The sequence below is a fragment of the Gadus chalcogrammus genome, chromosome 12 (genome assembly GCF_026213295.1).
Source record: "Gadus chalcogrammus isolate NIFS_2021 chromosome 12, NIFS_Gcha_1.0, whole genome shotgun sequence".
NCBI classification, from domain to species: Eukaryota; Metazoa; Chordata; class Actinopteri; order Gadiformes; family Gadidae; genus Gadus; species Gadus chalcogrammus.
Genome location: NC_079423.1, coordinates 28,733,805 through 28,740,907, shown reverse-complemented (window position 1 = coordinate 28,740,907; position 7,103 = coordinate 28,733,805).

Genomic DNA, 7,103 nt, shown 5'->3' with positions numbered 1-7,103 from the left:
CTTATTTGTTTGTTTGTTTTGTTTTTGCCTATGCATATTATTTATAATCTGCGTGCAACAGTAATTCAGCAGCATACCTCTTGAGACAATAAATAAAAATACAGTCAGGTTAAAAAGCAGCTAAATATCTAAAAGCTATTAGTTGTGTTTTAGGGAACACGATAATAGATAGATTCATCTTGGTTGAAGGCCCTAATGGACGTGGTGTCCTCCGTCGAGTATCCATCATCCTCACCTTGGCGTCGAGGCGTTCCTGCTTCATTTCTTATTTCATATGGATCATCAATTTATTAATTCCTTTTCAGTCTTAATCCGGGAAATTATATTGTCCAAAAAAAAAAAACGAAGTGTCCGTATCTTTCGAAATTTTAACATATTTTTGATAACGACGAAACCCTTGAACAAAGTAGTAAGATGCAAGTGTAGAGGAAAATACAAGGTTTTCCACCATGTGGAAGTGCAGAGGTCTGAGGTAGATTGGCCGCCAACACCTCTGTATGTGACACGCAGCAGGCCTGGAGGTGAGTTAACAGGCTCCCCTGACTAGAGGAACCAGGGGAAAACGCAATGTATGGGTGGTCGAGGATTATTATGTTCACAAGGTTTGAGTTCAGCATTGGTTCTTTAAAGACGGCTTAGGACAGGACTACACGGGCTCAAACACATAAACCAAGGGCTTATGTTTTTCATGTTTTGCTTTTGAGATATTTTTTCCAAAACCAATACAGTCAAACAATAATTTTGTAACACAAAGAAAAATCACAATCTCCCGATTTTGAGAAGCAGAAGAATTTGAGACAACGAAAAGGCCCTGACAGCGTATACAAAGTGCAGGCGACTCATTCCACATTTAATTCGGTTGATATCAACTCTGATATTCTGCGGGAAAAGCAGAACCCTGACAGGCGCAATGCAAGCGGAGTGCATTGAGTTTGACTGAGTGACGGGCCTCGGACCTTCTTCCACACGTTCACACGCAACCCCCTTCTGTCAGCCACCCTAAACGCCGCGGGACGGGGGGAGAGAGGCTCAAGATACCTGGGCAGAGGATTCAGCCCTGAGCCGGAGAGAGAGAGAGAGAGAGAGAGAGAGAGAGAGAGAGAGAGAGAGAGAGAGAGAGAGAGAGAGAGAAACCTGGAGGTAAGGGTCAGGTTTATGTTGAAATTAAAATAGTGGAGCTGAGCACATTATCAAGGCCTAAATGCACTTGAGAGCAGAGGGTTATTGATTGGGTGAAGCCCTCCACCGACCCCCGATCGCACCCTCCCCCTCATTTCCACGCTCGTGCTCTGTTATGCACGTAGAACAGGGAGGAATCCGATGTGCTTTTTTAGACCCTCAAACACACTTCATATAAAATGTGTAATTATTATCATTCTTTTCATTTTTATTATATGTGCAAGCACACACACACACACACACACACACACACACACACACACACACACACACACACACACACACACACAAAACAGACACCCAGCCCCCCCACCACACACACACACACACACACACACACACACACACACACACACACACACACACACACACACACCCACCCGGTATCACGCCAAGGCGTAAAATAGATACGTTTGTCCACATCGCAAGGCGTGTTCAGGGTCACGCTCTGCCTGACCAAAGCGTCACCCTGAACACGCGTCCTTCTCCATTCGAAATGAATGGGGGAATAGCACCAACAGGGGGCGATACGTTCTCCTAGCATTTGGTGAAATTGTTACGTAGTCATATTAATCGTTATCTGAATGGGAAATGCAATATTTTAGGACAGATACACCATTAAACGTGTTTCTAATGACATTTCTAGCGAGATTGTATCTGATCTTTAGTTTTATAGTTATTAGGAAGATTTAATCGGCTCGCTCGCATGTTTCAACGACGTCAGGTTGCTAGGGACGCTGCTTTCGCTAAACTAGCAGCTCACGTGTTTCCTGCGTTTGTGTTATTAAACCGTTACTTTATGTAACTTTTAATGATATTGTAATAACCACAGGCGAGGTATTGAGCGAAGTAAGCTTGATAGCAGGTTTATTGGATTCCACAATCGGACAGGCAGCCACAGCTCCACCGGAAAACAACCAAAACTCCCGCCCGGAAGGAAACCCCCGGAACACCCTCTCAGAAGGTCCGCCCCTTCCTCCCAAACCCTGTGACGTGAAACCCGTTTATCTGAGAGCCAACCCAGTCGCCAAAAGCATACGTTGTCTGGGAGACACCATTTCTAACGGCAATGGAGCTAGATTCTAAAAATATCAAAAGATGCCCAAAGCAAATACCTTTAACCCATAGTTGTTTTATCAAATTAAAAAATGTCAGAGTTTCATTGACCACAAATTGAGCAGAAATATTTTGCATACAAATCTTTAAATAGTTTAACCACATTAAGAAAAATACATTTGTTAATTTTTTTTTATTAGTGAAGCCACAAGTTTTGCACATTATCCAAACAGAATACCTGAAATGTTGATATTTCAGCCCTTTCGGCTTAAAACAAGAGAAAAGGACAACCTAACAAGAGTGAAAAGTTTGGGTTAGGCGACCTATAGTTCAAAGATGTCCCTGGTCAGGTAGACTAAATAAAAGTGTATTCCCAATTGCTCCAGGACATTCGTGTAATTTACTTGTGAGCTCTCCCTCAAGCCTAGAGAGACATCAGTGTTGAACCACCAACTGAAAGAGGGTATTTGCCATTAGTATGAGTGACAACATTTCATGGCTATTAATTTAGTTCATTATATTTAGCCGATTTGAATAGACTTTTCTAGCAGGTTAGGCTGTCAAATAACCAAATATGGAGCAACTACAAAAAGTAAATTTGCAGCATGACCAAATTATACAAAAAGTATAGGAACTGTTCTAGCAGATTTTTAGAAGTCTCTTTTGATAGGCAGGGAATAATTGTCTTTGTCACCCTGTAGTCATGCCATCAAATCTGTTGGGCAAAGTACCGCTACTGATTAATCCAGTAGACTCACCAGTCAAGTCCCCCTAGTTAGAAAATGGAAGAAACCCAGTTAGTCATGTTAATTATTCTGTTGTTACAAATGAAGACTAATACTTTCCACATATTGCGATCCAAGTTACTGGCTGCAGTCTTGGATTTTATAGTTCTATATGAATAGATTCAATTGACTAAACTATTAATCATGCTTCAGAAGAATTAACCTTTCTTGGATGGCAGATCTACCACAAGCCTCCATTGCCACAACCTCCAGATGGCTTACGACCTACGGCAACTCCTCGACTACTGCAAGCCAACAAATTGGCTCTTGCACACCTGACACGCATTTTGCTTTATTTTAGGTTTTCAAGCATCTTAAAATACCCAAATCATCGCTCCAATACACAAGTCAGCTAATGGCCTACAAGGAAATGCTGAAGCAAGTGTTAGTGATGGCGATAGAAATGGACAAGCTTGCGTGTACAAATATGCAACTAGAATTGCAAGGTTCACAGCCCAGTTGCATAAGTGGTCACAACCGTTGGATTGTAAGCAAGGGTAAAAAAAGAAAAAAACTTCCCACAAACTAGTCAACATGGTCAATTGAAAGCCTGTACAAAACGACCCTGGAATAGTCAAATGCAGCTTTACTGCGGATGAATTAAGCCAAATTGCATAAACATCCAATGGTAAACAGTAAACAAATGCAATCAAGGTTGCACTCACATTAGGCCATCTGGCCGTGGCCATCGTAACTGTGGCCTGGCCACGGTAGGCTCTTGTACATACGCCATCACGTCGCTACCATCCAAACAATTCTACCAAACCTTAACCAACTAGTGAAAAATGGAACAAAACTTTAGCACACACCCAGTGACTTATCACCTTGTCCAGGGGTGTTCCAACGTGGTTTACCAGAGGGCCTTGTGGACTTAAAGTAAGCCACACATTTGACAGAGACAGCACGGAATGACGTTAAACTAAGCTAATCTACAGGTTACTAGTGCTAGTGCAATTACATGAGCATTTTGCACAATATTTGTACTCAAATGCTACGTAAAGCAGGCTTCTTCAGAAACCCCTAGCCTGCTACATTGAAGGGCAACTGTAACAAATCCTGACCAAGACCGAAAGATGGCGCTGAGATTACTGTGTGGACCGTGGTGGCTTCCAGATCAACCCTTCGGTGGACCATTCATACACATGTATTCCGAGGATGTTTTGAAGACACTGGAGTCCCATGGCACTAGATTCCTTTGAAGACCAAGTTGGTATGGGGGGGCCCAAAGGGGGCCCCCCCATAGATCTTGTCAGTCATCTAACACCTGTTAAGAAAAACACACACACATCACAAGATACAAATCAGCAAAGCTAGGTTAACAAACAGCGGCGACATGCATGTCAAGGTGCAAAGAGCAGGGATACTGATGGCTTGTGTCTGAGGAGACAGCCCAAAAACGTCAACATTTAATAAAGGAAAATAACTTTTACTCACTGCGGTGGTCTGTTTCGAAGTGACATGTTGGTAGCAATATTTGTCTGGGCTGTTCAGTCAAATGCCCACAAAAACAAACACGCAACAACGCATACTTCCAGTTTGTATAAAGTGAAAATAGTGATCTGCAATCTAGAGCGAAAACTTTCAACCCTCACTAAACTCAACCTCGATTGACACAGGCCGATGCGAAAAGAAAACCAAACCCATTGTGTCACCTTTAATAAAGGGGTGCGTGACAGGTGATCTCAATTAAGAGCTAATCAGAAAGAACACACTGATCGGACATGAGTGAGACGTTCAAAACGAGGACGAGGATTTAACGGATCCACACACACACACACTCTCACACTCGCAAATAAATAAAATATAAATAAAAACATTTATATGTTTAAATCATTACACATAGTACATTTAAATGAGCACAAATAATTTACCCAATGCTTTGACTTCATGCAGATGGTTCCTCGGCTGTCAGACAGGACGCAGTGTCAGCACAACGACGTCATGTGAAGATGTTTGTGAGGATGAGGAGGGTGGTCCACACGCAGGCAGAAGGGCCAGTAAAATGAGATGGATGTGACCCTCCTTGACTCTGGCTCTTAAAGGCTGAATGTTAAAACTAAAGGGGATCCGGCCTGGATTACATGTGATGTACCAAAACCATATATTCACTCCTCTTTTTTCCTCCTAATTTATTCCCTTTGTCTCCCCCCTCAGCCTTCCACCGGTGGCGGAGAGCAGCTTTATAGTATTATTAAAGTCAGACAGAGAGATGACAGAAAAAAATGCATCAGGCCCCTCCTGCATTTTAATATCAACACTGCAGGGGTAATAAAGCCTGGGGCACCGCGCACCGCAGAAGAGCGACTATAAAACTCCACATTGTCTAATTTATGGAAGACAACAACAGGGCACCAAGGTGAGTTTTTACCCTTCAGTCTCAAGCTTCAACAACACAACAGCATCTACGGCCGCGTTAAGGAAACGCGTGCGACTCCCAAACGTATACGCTCTCCGTTAAACGTCGGCCCAATCGATCCGAGTTCGCAGCTCAGCTCGACTTGTTTTCGAAAAATCACAAGAATCAAAAGCTGTTCCGTCTAATTGTTTTCCCCTCAAAAAATATTTATAAAACGGTATTTGAATTACAAAGTGGGCCGTGATGACATACTTAGAGACAGCACTCCCTCTTCTCTCATAAATGACATCAACATTTTTGGAGACTGCCCGCCCAGTCTATGTGAATGTTATCACGCAGAGAGAGAATAACAAGGCTAACTGCTCCCCTGTTGGGTGAACTCAGGGCCCAATGCAGAGCCAGGGGCTGCTATTGCTTTCCAGCCAACTTCCCTATTAGTCGTCATTAGTCTCAACCTATGCAGGCTCAAGGTACCTGGGCAGAGGATTCAGCCCTAAGCCGTAGAGAGAGAGAGAGAGAGAGAGAGAGAGAGAGAGAGAGAGAGAGAGAGAGAGAGAGAGAGAGAGAGTCAGAGTCAGAGTAAGCAGGAGAGAGAAAACTGAGAGAGAGACAGAGAGAGAGAGGGAGAGAGACAGAGACAGAGAGAGAGAGAGAGAGAGAGAGAGAGAGAGAGAGAGAGAGAGAGAGAGAGAGAGAGAGAGAGAGAGAGAGAGTCACATGGGGGAAAGCTACAACTTGGCTCTGATTCCAATCCTACAGCAATCCTAATGAACATTTAAACAGATTAATAGATGAGTTGTCGTGGGACTAGGGTCTGGGTGGTGCTTAAACATAAAGACAATTAAATCCAACCGTAATGTCATGCACGGGTGGCTCTATTTAAAAGGTCTAATGCGGCCAATTCTTTTTTCACTTTGGAAGAGGTGAAAGAAGGAAGAGGGGGGGGACAGAGGAATAGAGAACTGGACACCGGTTGAGATGGACCGGCAGTAAAGTGCATTATATATGCTCGGAATAACAAACCAAATGGCAAACAAACACACATAAATGTTTGAAAGGGTTCGTATATCAGAGTTTGACAGCCAAGAAATAAAAGGTAAGCTCTACGGTGTTAACACTTTCTACGGGTGATAAATCAGGGGTTTGAATATAAACAACTGAAAACACACACTGCCATAGCGTGGTGATCGAACTTTTCTCCAAAATCAAGATGATTCCTGTGACTATATCATCGGCCTGTGGTCCTGATTGGGCAGTATCTTCGCGGTATATGATGCTCAGCCTTGATGCAAACATTGCAAATGATCAAACAACAAAGCGTTGGTTTGCGTGTCAGTCTCCGAGACTGAACCATACGAATCACCTTAACTCACTCATCCTACTTCCAACAGTGTCCGTACGACTAATCAGCCAATCAGCCTGATAGTTTGGTAGGGGCTGATATGGAGGGGGGGGGGGGGGGGGGGGGGGGATGGGTCAGGTGGTAGGGGGGAGGGGTTAAGGGAGCAGGGGTCAAGGGAATTCAAGCTCAAAGTTCCAGGAAAGCTCCAGATCAAGCACAAGGCCGTCCCTCAGATGGGTTTATCGTAACATGGTCCCCTGCCTCCTCTATTCATCCATCCATCCATGCTCTTTTATCCACCCTCACCTTCTTCTTCTATCCTCTCCTCCCCGTGGATCAAGGACCCCCCCCCCCCCCCCCCCCCCCCACACACACACACACACCC